Source organism: Tamandua tetradactyla, chromosome 23 (assembly GCF_023851605.1).
Source record: "Tamandua tetradactyla isolate mTamTet1 chromosome 23, mTamTet1.pri, whole genome shotgun sequence".
NCBI classification, from domain to species: Eukaryota; Metazoa; Chordata; class Mammalia; order Pilosa; family Myrmecophagidae; genus Tamandua; species Tamandua tetradactyla.
Genome location: NC_135349.1, coordinates 4696727 through 4714276, shown reverse-complemented (window position 1 = coordinate 4714276; position 17550 = coordinate 4696727). Strand labels below are relative to the sequence as shown.

Below are 17550 nucleotides of genomic sequence, written 5' to 3'. Positions count from 1 at the left end.
GGGACTGAGGCCCAAATCCCTTGGTCCTCCCCGCCACCTGGCTGGGGGCGCCCTTCCCCAAGGCCCCCTTGCCACCCCCACCACCCCTGCAGCCCTCCAGGTCTGTTACTGCCTCACCACCCACCTCAGCCACCCCAGGCTGACATTCCTCCAGGGCCCGGTCCCCAGCCAAGACCAGGAATTTCCATGCCAACCGCTTCTCCCCACCCCCACCCCACCGAACTCCCCGCGGGGGTCCTGCCCAGCCTTCATCCTGCGACCCCCACCACCATTTTAACAAGCCCTCTGCTTGTGCTCGGGAGGACCCTATTCCCCTCCCTGCACTGAGTGGGCCATGAGTGGTGGAAGACAGTGAGCACATTCGCTTCCCAGGCCATGGTTACTGGCCAGGGGCGGTGACCTCCTTGTTCCCATCAGGGGCATGCTCAGGACTGTTGCTCAGAAAGGCCAGGACAGAAGCTGCTCTCTCTCTGGAGTCACTGCCCCCCATGGAGAAGGCGCCACCTGGATGTAGCAGTCACACCACCACCCTGTGGACAGAGCTGGCCCACGGGGGTCAAGGCTATTCCCAGAGCCCTGGTCACACCATCCTTGAAGTCCTCTTGTGTCTGGACACTTGCCAATATTTATTGTCTTAGCCAGGATAAGTTGTTATTTTCCATTACTTGTCACAAGAAGATTCAAATTGATAACATGTTCATTCCATCCTTACATCAACCCTGGGAAGATATTAAGTCCCATTTTGTAGCTGGGGAAACGGGCTCAGAGGAGCTAATTTAACCAGCATCACGCAGCAATGCAGTGGTAAAACCAGGACCAGATATGGTCAGATGAGTAAAAAATATGGATAAGAAATAAACAAATAATAGGGGGAACAAAGGTTAAGATAAATTTAGTAGATTGAAGTTCTAATGGTCAATGAGAGGGAGGGGTAAAGGGTATGGCACGTATGAGTTTTTTCTCTTTTCTTGTTTATTTCTTTTGCTGGAGAGATGCAAATGTTCCAAAAAACGATCATGGTGATGAATACAGAACTATGTGATGATATTGTGAGCCATTGACTTAACCATGTCAAGAATGTATGCATGTTTGTTGTTTACAATAAAAATATTTTTAGAAAAACAGGACCAGAATCTGGGCTCTCCTGAACCCCTACTGGGTGCTGCATTGACTAGATCAGGGTGGGCGAATGCACAACACATGTCCCAGTCTCACTTTTGCACCTGTAGCAGACCTTACCAATCAATTGCCAAATTATTTTCTCTGAATCCAGAAAATATCTCTGATTCTTTTATTTACTGATTTATTTTGAGACCAGACCTTGTCTCCAAGCTCTGCCCAGCTGGAGACATAGAGGCCCAGAGAGTGGCCAAACTTCCCTGAAATCACCCAACTCCCCAGGATAGAGCAGCAGAACCCAGTCACCACCTTCCTGGGAGCTCTAAGGTGGATGGACCAGAGAGGATAACGGTAGGGCAGGGACGGTGGCATGGACTGAGCGGGTGGCTTTGGAATATATTTGGGGGTAAAATCAATCTTGGGGGGCAGAGCTACAAAGGTCCTCTGGGAAGATCAGGTCGAAGCCTTTTGGCTAAGGAGACCCCGGGGAGAAAGAGCGGGTATGGATCTGGGGCAGGGTGAAGCCAAGCAACCATAGCTCCTGGGTTAAGAAAAAGTATCGGAAACCAGGAAATGAGGCCAAGAGAAGGACTGCATCTTGTCAAGCCCTCCTAAGGGTTATTTCACTTTCTAGGGAGCTTGTTTGTTTTCCTATCGACTATTGATCAAGGGCTTATTCTTGGTGAGGCTCCCAGGCCACAGCTGTGGATTTGTGTCTGCAACAAAAGTTAATACCAAAGATTACCCTTTATGGTCCGATAGGACATAAAGCCAGGTATTTGTTTTCTTAATCAGCATTAGGAATCTTACGCTAGTAATCTTCCCTTTTTTAAGGAATCTATAAACTCCAGTTCCTCAAATTCTGTGCATTAGCTTTCCCATCTTACTGGTCCCTCATTCTTTAAGGTGTTGGACTAAATCCACAGCAAACGTTCATTTTCCAGTTGAATGAGAGTTAGGTTTTTAGATTTTGAAAATTATACTTTGACACCTGCCTCCCGGCACTGGGGCTTTCCGCTCCTCCTTAGCCAGGATGGAGCATCTGGGGGGAGCAAGGCCAGGCTCTCCCGTGCTGCCCCCGACCCCCACCCCCCACTGCTCCACTGTCTTAGCCATGAAGCCACTCATGGTCCAATTCCCTGCAGACCCTCGTTCCTGCCCTTGATGCAGTAGGGACACACACACACACACACACACACACACACACACACACACACACACACACACACACACACACACACACACACACACACACACACACACACACACACACACACACACACACACACACACACACACACACACACACACACACACACACACCCCGCCAGGGGATGCTCAGCTGAGGTCCGCCTTTGGCATCGAGGTTCAGGCTGAGGCGCTGGGATTTTGTCCCAGGACAGCTACGGATGTTGGTAGGTTGAGAAAAGATGGGCAGGTATCCCCAGGGCCTAGTCCAAGCCACACTGGACCATCAGCAAGTATGTGTCCTGCCAGGGTGCAATGCCAGCGGAGATGGGACACCGCGGCAAAAAGTGGAAAAAGTCCGCCAGGATTTGGCACAGTGCTGGGTCATCTCATTTAATGTCCAGGGACAACTCTTGGCCGAACTGTGGCCGGTGCCAACCGGGACGATGCTGGGGGACAGCATACGCACCCCCACCCCCATCGACTTCCACCCTGCGACGAAACAGGCTGCATTCCTGTCTCTGGGCTCCTCCTGGGCGGGCCTCACTCCCGGCTCTTTTTCTCAGGTCGAGCATTTCTTCTCCCTTGCCCTCCAAATTCGACTCTCCTTTCAAGGCGCAGCTTAAACCCCTTTCGTGAGACGCACCCCTGCCCAGTCTCTTTCCTCTAACCCTGCCAGGCCCCTGCCCTGAACCCCCAACTCGGACGGAAACCACGCACACCCTTCCCCCCGCAACCGCGCAGGCGCGAGGGCGTGTCTCTGGCGCCCTCTGGCTGCCACTAGGAGGCCCGCAGCCCAGCCGGGCGGTCCCCGCGGGCGGGGGTCCCTGCGGTCGACCCCGCAGTGCCTTTCACCTTTGCGACGCAGACGGCTTCCTTAAGCGGGAGGGCTGTTGGGGCTGGACCCTGCAGGGCGCGTCTCCATTCGCCGGCGCAGTCAGGCCACCCCAGATGGAGGGGGAGCGTGAATGAGGTGGTCCCGGCTGTGAATGAGGTGCACAGCGCGCAGGCCGTCCCGGTCGTGGGGTCGTCATGCCCATTTGATGGAGAACACTGAGGCTCGGTTGCTAGAATATCGGCAGTCCCAGCGCTCAGATATTAGTCCAGCTGCCCCTCACTGGGGGCCCGCTGCCGCCCCCCCCCCCCCACCACCACCACACTAACGCCCACACCAACGTCCGCCGCCAGGGAATTTACCACCATCCCTCAAGGCCTGCTTAGCTGTGGGGACCCGCTCCAGCCCGGCGGGGCGGTCCTTTGGCGATTCCCTTAATTTACAGAACCAAGAGGCCGGTCCCGGGGAGCCCGAGGGCCAGCTACAGTCACCCAGCGAGCCTGGGAAGGGCGCCCCCATCCTCCCCACCCCCCTGCGAAGGTCTCGGATGGAAAGCAGACCCCCTCAGCCCCCACCCAACCCCACCCCACCCCAGGGCCAGGCTCAGGGAAGGGGCTTCCTAGAGGGTGGAGGCCCAGATCCCACCCCCATCCGGCCTGGCTCTCCTCCCTCGGTTAAGACTTCGGCCGTGCTTCCCCGCCCCCTCCCCTGGTGGGGCCTCTGGCGGGAGACTTCCTTCTCCTGCCCTCGGAAGCGTCCCTCCCCCCGCCAGCCCCTGCCCTCGGGAGTTCTGCTGTCACTTGCCGCAGATGCCAGCAGGTAAGAGCAGTGAGGGTCGCTCAGTTCCCTCGGCTGCGGCACGGGCCTCAGCTGGGAGCCCGGCTACCTCCTGCGTTCAGCGCCTGGCCCCCCGCACCCTTGTGCCGCAGCCACCCTCGTGGGTCCTACCTCGGGGCCTTTGCACAGGCTGTGTCTGCTGCATGGCACACGCTTCCCCGGGGCACCGGTAAGGACATCCTCCCCCGGTCCCTGCCAAGGCCTCAGGCAACAGCGATGAGGCATCCACCAGCCCGTCCCCCTGACGGCTCAGATGGCCAAGTGCAAACTGCTAGGCCCCTGGCCCCCTCGGTGGCCGGGAGCGCCCACGTGCTGCAGGGAGCACGGGGACAAGTGTGCCCTCCCCGGCCCGTGTGTCCGCGTGCGTGGCTGCGGGTGGGCAGCGTGGGGACAGACGCGACCTGCATGCATCCGCCCCATTCCCCTGCCGACCCGGACCCCACTGCGCTATTGTCTCCCAGCTGCGAGCCCACCCCTGTCGGCGGGGCTCCGCGAGGCTCGGGCCTAGGGGTCTGCAAACTACGTTTCCCAGAGGCCCTTGCAGCCAGCTTCCTGCTCTGCTCGGCTAGAAGGAGGTGCCAGGGCTCTTAACCTCTCCGGTGCCGGGGACCCGCCTGGACCCGCTTAGCCCGTGAAGAGTCTTAGGGGGGCTGCTCAGAACCGTGCTTTTAAGTGCATGAAATAGAACTACAAAGGAAACATATCGATACACAGTTGTCAGCATGTTGAAAGAACAAATGAGTGATATAGCTATCAATAAATGTTGATTCTTGAGTTAAACAATAAGGAATGGCAACTGGTCTACTAACAGCTGATTATATCAAGTAGGGAGGAGCCCCGGCCTGAGTTTTAGGATATCTCTCCAAGGACTGCAGTGGGACATGAAAACACCTGTGATTTCCATTAGCCAAGGGCGCAGGCACTGCTGATGCTACCAGGGTTTGTTGGCATGTCCAAAATGGAAGGCAACGCTAAATTTCAGGTAGCAGTTAGTGAAAATAAGTGATGACATCCCATCGAAGTTCATGGCTTCTCCACCCCCACCCCTGAATTCTAGGCCCAAGATTGGAAGGCAGGAGGAGGGGGGCAGAGGCTTAATTTTTTTTCTGATTTTACATGCATCTTATGCTAGATTTATTGCCTAATGTTTGCTTGGCTTCTTGAGTTTCTTTTGGGCCAGAGAACAGTGACTGCAATCCCCTTTTTTTTTTCAGTTTTGGTGAAGATGGTGTCAGCGTGGTGGGAAGTGTGCATGTACGGATTGGACCTGCCACAAACTCTGTAATTTGGTGGCACATTTTGGAAGTTTGGTTAATGTGCACAAGTGAAATGCCCGTAGTGTCTATTTACACACTAAAGTCAGCTTACTCTTGGCATTTTCAAGCATGTGTTGCATAAGTTGAGCATTGTTTTTGAGCCACTAGAGTTGTCTGGACACTGGGCACATTAGGGTGTCTTTCAGGTGGTGGTGACTTTTCAACATACTTATCCTCCACGGCTTGGGCATTTTCTCAAGAGCAGAAGTCAAAGTAACCCCTTGGATTGCATAACTGAAGATTTGCAGCACACACAGTGTCGGTGGTGTTTGGGCATCTGTCATGGGTTGAATTGTGTCCCCTGCTGTTCTAGTTTGCTAGCTGCCGGAATGCAATATACCAGAAACGGAATGGCTTTTAAAAAGGGGAATTTAATGAGCTGCTAGTTTACAGTTTTAAGGCCGAGAAAATGTCCCAATTAAACAAGTCTATAGAAATGTCCAATCTAAGGCATCCAGGAAAAGATACCTTGGTTCAAGGAGGCCGATGAAGTTCAGGGTTTCTCTCTCAAGTGGAAAGACACACAGCAAACACAGTCAGAGTTTCTTTCTCATCTGGAAACGCACATGGCGAACACAGTCAGGGTTCCTTTCTCATCTGGAAGGGCACATGGTGAACACGGTGTCATCTGTTAGCTTCTTCTCCTGGCTTCCTGTTTCATGCAGCTTCCCGGGAGACATTTTCCTTCTTCATCTGCAAAGGTGACTGACTGGTGGACTCTACTTCTTGTGGCTATGTCGTTCTGCTCTGCTCTCTGAATCTCTCATTCTCCAAAATGTTTCCTGTTTTATAGGACTCCAATAAACCAATCAAGACTCACCCAAATGGGTGGAGAGATGTCATCACCTAATCCAGTTTAATAACCACTCTTGACTAAATCACATCATCCAGGGAGATGATCTGATTACAGTTTCAAACATACAGTATTGAATAGGAAATATTCTACCTTTATGAAATGGGATTTTGATTAAAACAGGGCTTTTCTAGGGGGCATACTTCCTTTCAAACCAGCATACCTGCCAAAAAAAACAAAATAAGTTAAGTTGAAGTCGTAACCCCTAGAACCTGTGAACATGACTTTATTTGAATAGGTCTTTGCAGCTGTAATCAAGTTAAGCTGAGGTCATTCTGGGAAAGCAGTGGGGGTGGGGCCTTCATCCCATATGACTGTGTTCTTATAAGAGAAAGTACAGGAAGATTTAGACAGAGACAGAGAGATTCAGGGCAGAAGGCCACGGAAGACAGAGGCAGAGACAGGAGTGATGCGGCAAGCCCAGGGGACACCAGGGACTGCCCACCCCAGCAAGAAGCTGGAAGGAATCAGGAAGACTCTTCCCGAGAGTCCCAGAGGGAGCCCGGCCTCGCGACACCCTGTTTTCAGCCTTCAGGACTCCAGAACTGTGAGAATGCACGGGCCTCTAGTTCTAAGCCCCCATTTGTGGGGCCTTGTTGCAGCAGTTTAAGATTGCATCCTTCCTCGCGGGGCCCCACTACCCCCTCATTCAAGGGACTTGGGATCCATGAAATGGCTCAAGCCTGGCTGGGGGGAGGTGAGTCTCTATACCGGGGTAACTCCAGCCCAGGTCTCACCCCTGGCTGGGAAAACCTTGAGTTTTCCTAATGATGTGAGTCAGGTCATACTGTAGACTGTCCATCTACTTCATCTTTAAGGATGCCTGGTTGAATTCACCTCCATCAAAGATTCCTGCATGCAGAACCTTCTGGAAACAACTCCATCCCTGTGCCTGTAAGCAATTTGCCCACCTTGTCTGTTGATCGGGGTGCCATCAGCCTTCTGAGATCAGGGAGAATCTAATCTTCTGTGGAGCCTGGCCCCACACCCCAGCCGACACACACTTCCAGGATAGTGGTGCTGCCCCACAGAAGAATTTCTCAATGCCTTGGTGAGTGGAGAGTGCTTGGGTCTGCTCGGGGTCCTGGGGACAATGGCGGGAGCCCAGTGTGGGGGACCTAGATAAACCACTCCTTTTGGATTCCTCCTCCGAACTACGTCAGAGAAGGGCAGGCGTCCCTATGGAACTTGAATGTGGAAGAGTCGAAGTTTCAATCATTCAACCACGCCAACTGCTGGAGCCACTTCCTGCTGAACCAGCGATATCCTGCCTCAGGGAAGTGTGATATCTGGTCCAATCCGATGGCATGTCCCACCCTCCTGGGGTCTGAGACCAGAATCCATCCCCACATAGAATCCATCTCTCTCCTTTCTTTTGGCCTGTAAGCTATTTCCTTCTAGGTCAAACCTGACCTATGTGCCCGGGGCAGACTGAAATCTGACCCTATTGAAGGGACAGTAGGGTGGGAGGGTGCTGCTCTGAGGCCCTTCCAGGGACACAGGAGGAGGGGCTGCTCCTGCCAGCTAAGGAGGCTCAGGAAGACCCAGGAGTTCAAGACCCCCCCCTCCCTACTTCACCCTTCTCCAGCCAGGTGCCCCTCTGGTGAGAGCTGGGTGTGTGTGTGTTCATGCACCTGGGTGGTGCATGTATGTACTTGGCTCTGGGAGTATGCACTGGGTGGTGGATGTATGCACCTGGCCAGTGGGTGCATGTACCTGGCCGTGGGGTGCATGCACCTGGGCACAGGTTCCAAGGCTCTGCACCCGCATTGTTCTAGTTTGTTAGCTGCCGGAATGCAGTATACCAGAAACAGAATGGCTTTTTAAAAGGGGAATTTAATAAGTCGCAAGTTTACAGTTCTAAGGCCGAGAAAATGTCCCAATTAAAACAAGTCTATAGAAACATCCAATCAAAAGCATCCATCCAGGGAAAGATACCTTGGTTCAAGAAGGCCGATGAAGTTCAGAGTTTCTCTCTTATGTGAGAAGGCACATGGCGAACACAGTCAGGGCTTCTCTCTCAGCTGGAAGGGCACATGGTGAACACGGCGTCATCTGCTAGCTTCTTCTCCTGACTTCCAGTTTCATGAAGCTCCCCGGGAGGCATTTTCCTTTTTTATCTCCAAAGGTCGCTGGCTGGTGGACTCTCTGCTTCATGGTGCTGCAGCATTCTCTGCTCTCTCCGAATTTCTTTCATTCCTCAAAATGTTTCCTGTTTTATAGGACTCCAGAAACTTATCAAGACCCACCCAAATGGATGGAGACATGTCGTCACCTAATCCAGTTTAACAACCATTCTTGGTTAAATCACATCTCCAGGGAGATGATCTGATTACAGTTTCAAACATAGAGTATTGAATAGGGATTATTCTGCCTTTACGAAATGGGATTTAGATTAAAACATGGCATTTGTAGGGGATGTACATCCTTTCAAACCAGCAAACACATCCATCCACCCAGAGGGGTCTCAGCTTGGCCATTTGTTAGCTGTGCCCCGGGGCAAATGCAGCAGCTCTCCCTGCCTCAGTTTTATCCTTCGTAAAAGGGGAGAGCAGCTTCCTCAGAGAGTTTAACATAGGGTTACCATGTAACCCCGCAATTCCACTCCAGGGACTGAAACAGATACCCGTACATCAGTGTTCATAGCACTATTCATGATAGTCAAAGGGCGGTGCCGTCATCTGACCAATGGGTAAATAAAATGAGTCTATCCACACACACAGTGGAATATTATTCAGCCCTGAAGAGGAAGTGCTGATCCATGCAATGACATGGAAGAGCCTTGAAAACATTACCTGACTGAAATAAGCCAGACACAGAAGGTCAAGTCCTGTATGATTCCACTGACATGAAATCTCTAGAATAGACTAAGGTGTAGGTGGCCAGTAGATCGGAGGTTACTGGGGAGCAGAGGTGGGGTGAGGGGAATAGGTGTTTCTTGCAATGTTTCTATTTGGGGTGATGGGAAATTTTGGAACCAGGTAGTGGTGGTGAGGGTTGCACATCGCAAATGCAATGAATGCCACTGAATTGTACACTCAAACGTGGTTAAAATAGCCATTTTTATCTTATATATACGAGTACTGCCATAATAAAATGTTTTAAATAACAATTATAAAAATTGTTTAAGACAGGAAATTTTACATTTGATATATTTTACCACAATAAAAAAAATCAAGGGAGATAAAGGGGGTGGGGTGGGGGCTGTATCCCCTGATCTGGGAGGCCACAGCTGAACCATTTGGGGGTGACAGCCAGGTACCGGGGCAGCCTGTGCAGGACACTGGGGAAGACCTTCTTATATATGTTTTATTTATATTTTAGGGCCTTTTTTTTTTTTTTAGAAGTTGTAGATTTACAGAAAAATCATGCAGAAATCCCAAGTCCCTGTGTACCACCCTATGACTGACAGTTTATATTGGTATTGGTACATTTGGTACAACTGATGAAAGAATATTATTGTAATTATACTATTAACTATAGTCCATGGTTTACATGAGGGCTTGCTATTTGTGTTGTACAGTCCTACGTTGTTGCTTTTTAAATTTTTATTCTAGTGTCATACATACAACTAAAAATTTCCCCCCTCAACCACATTCAGATAGACAATTCATTAGTGCTAATTACATTCTCAATGATGTGAGGCCATCACCACCCTCCATTGCCAAAACTTTTCCATCACCCCCCCACAGAAATTCTGCACCAATTAAACTCTCCATTCCCTACCCCCACCCCTGAGAATATCTATTCTAGTTTCTGACTCCATGATTTTGCTTAGTCTAATTATCTCATATCCGTGAGGTCAAACAATATCTGCCCTTCGGTGAGCTTGTCTCACTCAACATGATGTCTTTAAGACTCATCCATGTTTTGCATGGATTAGAACTTCATTCTTCTTCGTGGCTGCATAATATTCCATGGCATGGATGGCCCACCTGGCCAGAGACCCCAGGACTCAGGCAGAGCTGGCTCTTTCCACTGAGGGCCAGGCTGGAACCAAGGGCAGCTGCACTCGCCCCCACCCCCCAAATCCGGGGTCCCCATCTGTGTCCCTGGGAGATTGAGAGCCTCTCTGCGGCCCCCACCCCCTCATCCCACCATGAGCTCAGGGATGGAACAGTGTTTCTTCAGGACAGCACATGGCCTTCAGGGACGGGGCGCTATTGGGGTGGGGAGTGGAGGAAATGGGGTGACAGCTGCAGAGAACGCTGCCACGAGATGGCGCCCGAGAGGCGCCCCATCCCTCTGGCCCGGCTCGCAGGCCAGCACCGGCCCGGCCCCCGCGCGCGCTGGCCTGCGGGTCTCTCCGGCCCTTCCCGCCAGTCTCTGTGCCTCCCCTCCTCGTGGCCCTGCTCCTGACCCTCCCCTTCTCGGCTGGGTGGCCTTGGCCTCCGAGTCGCTTAGCCTTGCCGAGTCCCAGAGTCTTCTCCCTGGTTACCGTCTCCGGGTGGGCGGAGGCTTCCAGGAGAGCCGAGGGCAGTGACCACCCCCCACACACACACCATGTACTCCCAAATCATGGGGGCAAAAGCCATCTGCTCTCCTTTCGCTTTCTCTTTCCTCTTCCCTCTCCCTAACTGGATGCCCTTTCTTAACCCCGCGCTCCTCCCTTCCGGCCGCCTGCATTGGCTGCTGCCCACAGCCCTCCCTGGTTCGCTGGGCCGTGCTCCCACGACAGTGCTCCCGGGGCGGGGCCAGCTGGCACCTGGCGCCCTAGCGTGTCCTCACTGCCCAGGTAGGCTGCCCAAACTCCTCCGGACTTGAACCTCAACCGGGATGACCCTGGCCCCGGGGACAGGACAGGATGGGCCTGAGGTTGGCTGGTCCCGTTTTTACGGGGTGGCCAGGTGGGGCACCGCCTGCAGGGAGCCGGGGACCCAAGCCCCTCGCACCTTCGCACCCTCTCCACAAGCCCCCCACCTGACCCCTTGTTGGCAGTTTGCCCGCGTCATCTCACATAATCCTCCTAAAGACCTGGCCCCAAAGGGATTACTGCCAGGGCGCACAGAAGCGGCTTGAGGGTCGCGCCACCCTTGTTTTTTTTCTCCTTTTGAAATTCAGAAAACTACAGAAAGGAATATAACACACCCTGGACCAAGCAAAAATTCTTTTGTCATGTCTCTGCTCCGTTTTCACAAAGAAATAGAAAATATCAGAGTCAGCGGACGCACCCCTCCCCCTTCTCTGTCCTCTGCCCCCTCCCCCCCCTGAAGCTGGGGTGGCCCCTTCCCAGCTGTTTCTTCTGCCTTTATACCCGGGGGGCTTTCCCAGAACACTATATGGGCGGGTCCTGGGGTTAGGTGTGGTTTTTTTTTTTTTACAGCCCTATATTAAGATGCAATTTACCTACAGTAGAGGTCACCAAACTTGAGTGTGTAGGCTTGATGGCTTGTCACCTAAGTGAACAGCCACGTGGCCACCACCCCACCAGCGTGGAGAACATCTCCAGCCCCCGGGAGGCTCCGGTGGCCAGCCCCCCGCCCCTCCCCAGGGTAAGGCCGTCCCGGCTGGGCGTGGCTTGCTCTGCCACCTCGGATGATGGAAGCATACAGCAGGCGCTCGCTGGCGCCTGGCTTCCTTGGCGCCATATAGGGCCGGGGGGGGTCACCCGCGTCCTTGACCGTGGCAGCAGTTCCTGCCTTTGCATTGCTGTGTCCCACCCCTCCAACCCCCCGTGGATGGACCCCTTCCCCCGAGGGGACCCCGCACATCTTTCTCTCGGAGGCGGTGAGAATGTTCTGGAATTAGTGGCCTTGGTTGTACAACACAGAGAATACACGCAAAGCCTCTGAACTATATACTTACATGGGTGGATTTTATGGTATGTGAGTTACATCTCTATTAAGAAAAAAAAAAAGACGCAGGCTCATTCCCCGGGGCGCGGCGGGCACCCCCTCCCCGCGGGGCGTCTGCCCCGCACCCCCGCCCCGCCCCCCGCTCCCGCGGCGGAGAAACTGCCGGGCGTTTCGAAAGCCGGAGCCGCGTCTGGACCCCCCACCCGGGCCCCCGCCCCCAAACGGGAAGTTCGGGGAGGAAATTGCCGCGGCGCGCGCGGCCCGCGGGCCGGATGACTAAGTTTGGCTGTGCGGCCCGCGGCCCTTTGCCTTTTATGGCGGCCCTGCGGGCAGCGGACGTGGGCGGCGGAGGGTCCACCCCGCCTCCGGGCCGCCGGGGCTGCGGGCTGGGGGCTTTGGGGTGAGGGCGAGCGGTCGCGGGTGGGGTTGGGGGGGCACCAGCGTTCCCGGCCCCGCCCACATCCCGGGCCCCGCGGGTCTCCCACGCCTCACACCCGAGCCCTCGCCGCAGCCTCCGCCCCCAGCTGCCCGAGCCCAGCCTCTCCAGAATTTGGCAGAGAAGGAAACTGAGTCCCAGAGAGCGGCGGAGACCTGCCAAGGAGGTCACATAGCAAGGCGGGGTGGAGCCAGATGACACCTCAAAGTCCTGCTGCCCAGCCCTGGGCCAGGGCAGAGATGACTCAGGCTCCCGAGGGTGGGCCGGGCTGCATTTATTGAGCACCCAGAGTTTGCCTCTCACTCTCGCAGCAGTGGTCAGAGGAGGGCGGGGGTCGGCCCTGCCCCCCCCATACCAGAGGAAGACACTTTTAGGGGGGAGAGGGGAAGGGAGACGCAGCTCGCCTGCCCCCACCCCCCTCCTCCAGCGATCCCCGCGCGGGTGTGATGTGCATTTATTTACGCAGCCCGGGTGATCCAAGTCCTCTTCCCCGCCAAGAGATGGGGAAACTGAGGCCCGGAGCCAGCTAAGTGGCAGTGCTAGGGGTCCCGCCTGAACGTGTCTTGGGAGGGGCATTAAAACGCACACCCACGCGCGCGCGCACCCACGGAAAGGAATTGGTCGGCGAGCACGCCCGAGCGCAGGGCCCGCGGGACCGCCGGGGTCCGCTCCCGCCCGCCTGTCGGAGCCCCGCGCCGCTCGCAGCCCCTGCCCGCCCCGCGCCGCGCCGACCCCGCTGGGGGCGTGGGGGTCGCCAACGCGGAGCCCGGCCAGCGCGCGGGTCCCGATACCGCGGCGTGGGGGACGGAGCGGGAGGGGACGAGGCAGGGAGCGGGACCCCTGGGCGCTGGGCGGCGCCCCTCCCCCACCCGCGGCTCCCTCGCCCCGCTGCGGCACGCTGGGGGAGGGGGCGGGGGGGGTCCCGGGGCCCAACGCCCCCTCCCCGGGCGCTCCCAAACCTCGCCTTTTATGGAGAGGAAGCGGGGCCAAGTGGGCCGGGCCGGCCCGAGGGGCGGGGTGGGGGCCGGGCCCGCGAGGGACACGCGCGCTGGAGGCCGGCCCGGCTTATCTCCGGCTCCCCGCGCCGTGGACCCGGGACGCAGGAGGCGCCGGCCTGCGAGCGCCCGATAACGGGCGCCCCCCACCCACCACCAGCCGCACCGGCCCTGGGCAGGGGCGGGGCCACCCGGCCCCAGGCTCGGACCCCCCCCCCCCCCCGCCCCCGGCCCCCGCATAGCCCACCCGGCCCGGCATAGCCTCCCCTTCCTGTCTGGGACTTGGGTCTGGGGCTCCCCCTGGGCAGTGGAGAGGCCCAGGGCCCCCGGGGGTGTGCGGATGGGGCCTCAGCCCTCTGGATGGTGCAGGGCACACCTCCCCTTGACATCTGGGAAGGAAGGGAACTTCCTGCTGCTTGTGGGCTGGGAGAGCCCTCCCCACTCTGCGACCCCCTCCCCAGGGTGTCCGGAGGCCCCCTGGGTCCTGGGGCCCCCTTTGAGCCCACTGCCGGCATCACCCGGATGGGTACACTAAGGTCCAGAGACAGCTCAAGGTGGTGCCCAGTTTGGGCACTTAGAGGCTGTGGACATCCTGAATATGCTCTCCCAGGTACTTCCAAGAAGGGGGGGGGGGGGTGGCTCTAGCATCCTGCAGCAGGCCCTGACTTTTCACCAGCCCCGGGGAAATTCCCAGACCTTGGAGAGCTGCTGTGGCCTGAACAACAGCGGGTGAGGTGGAGAGGCTGGGGCAGGGCCTGCGGGGGTCCCCTCTGCCTCTTCCCCCTTATCCACCCTGGTGGATGTTGCCAAAACTTCTGTGCCTCAGTTTCCCCACTATATAAGTCTGCCCCTGGCCCCAGGGCTGGGGTGATGGTTCACCAGGAGTGGGGAGATTGGGAGGCTGAGCCCCCAGAGCGCAGAGCAGGAGGCTGGCCCCAGCGCACACTGGGAAGGGTGGTGGTGGCCCAGGTAGGACCCAGAGTGGCCCCAAGCTGAGAGGAAGGGGCTGGGCCCTTTGTCCTGCCCTTTGTCCTGCCCTTTACCCTTGGCTCAAGCAACCCCAGGGCATGGGCTGGGGTGGAGCCAGGAAGCTCAGTGCATCAGCAGATCCATGAACACCCTCCTCCTCCTCCTCCTCCTCCTCTCTCCCCTCCTCCCCCCTCCCTGCCCCCACCTCCAGTGCAATTCCCTGGGGACAGGGGCAGTAATACCTAACTTCTGGCCCACTAGTTCTGATCGCCAAGGAGGTTTCCACGCCCATTTTACAGATGAGAAAACCAAGGCTCTTTCTGGAAAGGTGACTTGCCCAGAGTCCCCCAGACATGGCCCCTCCTTCCCACCTCCCCCAGCCGTGAATGCCTTTTGGCACATCCTCACCTCTCTGAGCCTCACCTGCCCTATGGAGAACCAGCAGGGCAGCTCCTGAGGTGACAGAAGGGGGTCCAGGGACATCTGAGGGACGGCTGGTCCCAGCTGGGCGCTCACCACCTCACTCATCCAGGTGGGATCTGGGGGCGAGGCAAACACAAGTTCCTGACCTTAATTCAGTGCCTGTACTGTAAGACAGTAACGAAGACTGACCTGCCTCCTTCTTGGGGTTGCCATGGGGATAAAGTCAAATTACAGAGCATCAGAAAAGTGAAAGAACGTCGGAGACACACAGGTTATTATTTGCATTACTATTGTTATAATTATTGCTATAACTCTAGTACTTCTCATACACATTTCTTCTTGGCTAGAGGCGGAGAGAAATCTGGAATGCAAAGTGGTAGTTTGTTTAGGAGCTTCCTGCCCCCTTTTATAATGCAGGGGCATCTCTTGAAGCCTGAAACTTGGCCCTCTCCTGCTCACACACCCTCCATGGATCCCCATCGCCCTTGCAGAACAAAGTTCCAACTCCTGAGCCTGTGCCCAGCCAGGCATGATCCTCCTCTAAGAACACCGTGCCCCAGGCATCCCAGGCGCCAGCTTATCTCCAGGCTCAAGAAGCACTTTCCCACCTCCTGGCTGCCTTCCAAAGCCACATTCTTGCTGTGTGACACTGGAGCCCGCTTTCCTTCTCTGGGCCAGGGCTGAGGCTGACAAGGAGGGAGGAAAGAGCAGCTAACTGGCTTTGGGAAAAGAAAGTACAGAGTTTCTGCAGCTGTCAGCGGGGAGGTCTGGCTTCCAGTTTCTGCCGAGCTGTTTGGCTGGCCCCAGAGTTTACACCCAGCCCATGGGCCCCAAGGTTGACCCAGCGGACTTGTGTCGATGGGGTAGCCAACCCTAGGAGGGCCTGTCCCTTGTCCTTTTGGGTTCCAGAGCCCAAGCCTGAACAAGCAATGGAAGCCTAGGCTCTGTCTGTCCCCTCTCAGTTTCCCCATCTGTGCAATGGGACCTGCGCTGGAAGATGGCATGTTCCCCCCAAACTGTGGACTGGGAGGGAGCAGGGCAGAGAGAGGGGTGGTGAGTGCTAAGAGGGCTTCCCCTTCCCCCACTTCCACCCCAATCCTACTCACCCACCCGGGCTCTCTCTCACTGGGGCCATCCATGTTAGATAATTGGACTGGACTGGGCAGGGCCAGAACTGAAATGACCTTGAGCCCAACTCTCCCCTCCAAGCTCTCTCGACCCAGTTCTCAAAGTGCCCCAGCAACATCAGATACGTTCAGTTTCCCCACCATACTCTCCTGTCAAGGGCTCCCTAATTGTCTCCTTGCTAGACTCCTATTCAAACTTCAAGACCCAGCCCCAAAGATCCCTTTCCTCTGGAAAATCTTGCCAGACCCCCAGGTTGTGTTGGCCACTCCTTCCATGTCAGCCGTGCACTCATTCAGGATATCAGACAGTCATCCTCTCCCCTGGGGGCCTCTGGAGGACAAAGCTGGAGTCTGACCTAGGAGTATTATCAAACTGGGTGAGTCAGCTGCAGGCAGAGACCTGAGGACTTCCTGTGACACCCATCCTCCCCTCTCTCCACCACCAGCATCCGCTGGAAGGTGTGAGCCCTGGGCTGACCCAGCCCCGTGTTCCCTAGAACAGGTCCTCACCAGCTTTCACAGTCCGGGGACATCAGCCCTGCCAGGGCCATGCCCACACCCTCCTGTGACAGGAAGCTCGCTCCCTTGAGAGACAACACATCCACTCCTGCTGCCCCGGTCTCTTCTGCTCCAGAACTGGATCTGCTCTTCCTTCCTTCCTTGCATCAGCAGATCAGAGCTGAGTTTTATCAAGCCGGACTACACGCCACAGTGAGCAGAGCAGATGTGCTTTCTGCCTGCGGAGTGGTAAGGGAGAGAGTGAACCTGTAATCACACTGATACACCTAATTGTTGGCTGCGATGAGTTTGACGAAGTACAGAGAGCTACAAGAGCCCTGAACTGGTCTAGGGCTCATGGAGGGCTTCCTGGAGGAGGTGATATTTGCCGTGAGCCCCAAAGGGTGAGCGGAGCTTAAAGAAGCCAAGAGGATATGTGGGAAAGAGGGAAAGGGATCATTATGGACAGAGAGAGCAACAAGGGAAAGGCCCCGGGCAGGAGTTTGGCACTCTGAGGACTAGAGAAGGTCAGCGTGTGTGGTGTGAGGTGAGGCTGGCAAGCGTGGGCCACCCCCCTGATTGGCTGCCACCTCAAGGAAGACCCCCACCCCTCCAAGATCTCTTGGAGTGTCAAGCTCCATGAATTGACACAAGCTGAACACCCACCTGTATCCAGCATTCGGATCACGAAACATTTCCAGCCTCCCAAGGCCCCCCTCAAGCCCCTTCTGGAAATGTCCCCCACAAAAAGAATCATCACCCTGATTTCTACCAATTGACTTGTACCCTGTTCTTAAATTCTATGAAAATAGAACCATTCAGAAGCTACTCTTCCATGCCTGGCTTCTTTTGCTCTATGCTGTGTTTGTGAGATTTATGGTGTTGCATGTATCAGCGCTTTATTCCTTTTCCTTGCTGTATAGTATTCCGTTTGCATGACCCCCCCCCCCCCCAACATATTCTACTGGTGCATTTGGGTTGGTTGTTTCCAGTTTGTCTTTTATAACTTTTCAGTGACCATGTGGACTAGTTTCTCTTGAAATTAGCAGAACTGCTGGTTCATTTTTTTTAATTAAAAAATGTTAAAAATATATATTTTTAGAGTACTTGTAACTGGGCCGTATTTTAAGTGTATGTTTAAGTTCACAAGAAGTTGCCA

The 17550-nt window shown here is 55.5% G+C and overlaps 3 long non-coding RNA genes across 3 annotated transcripts; 2 read left to right on the top strand and 1 right to left on the bottom strand.

The window, feature by feature from the left end:
* Nucleotides 1-3495: 3495 nt before the first annotated feature.
* Nucleotides 3496-5362, top strand: LOC143666920 (uncharacterized). Its single transcript, XR_013167777.1, has 2 exons — nucleotides 3496-3961; nucleotides 5194-5362. It is a non-coding gene; the product is annotated as an uncharacterized LOC143666920 (long non-coding RNA).
* Nucleotides 5363-6252: 890 nt separating this feature from the next.
* LOC143666922 (uncharacterized) lies at nucleotides 6253-16625 on the bottom strand. The gene is made up of 3 exons (XR_013167779.1): nucleotides 16404-16625; nucleotides 14752-14882; nucleotides 6253-6311 (listed from the first exon to the last, which is right to left on the bottom strand). It is a non-coding gene; the product is annotated as an uncharacterized LOC143666922 (long non-coding RNA).
* LOC143666921 (uncharacterized) lies at nucleotides 14624-17433 on the top strand. Its single transcript, XR_013167778.1, has 3 exons — nucleotides 14624-15037; nucleotides 16139-16270; nucleotides 16396-17433. It is a non-coding gene; the product is annotated as an uncharacterized LOC143666921 (long non-coding RNA).
* The last annotated feature ends 117 nt before the right edge of the window (nucleotides 17434-17550 follow it).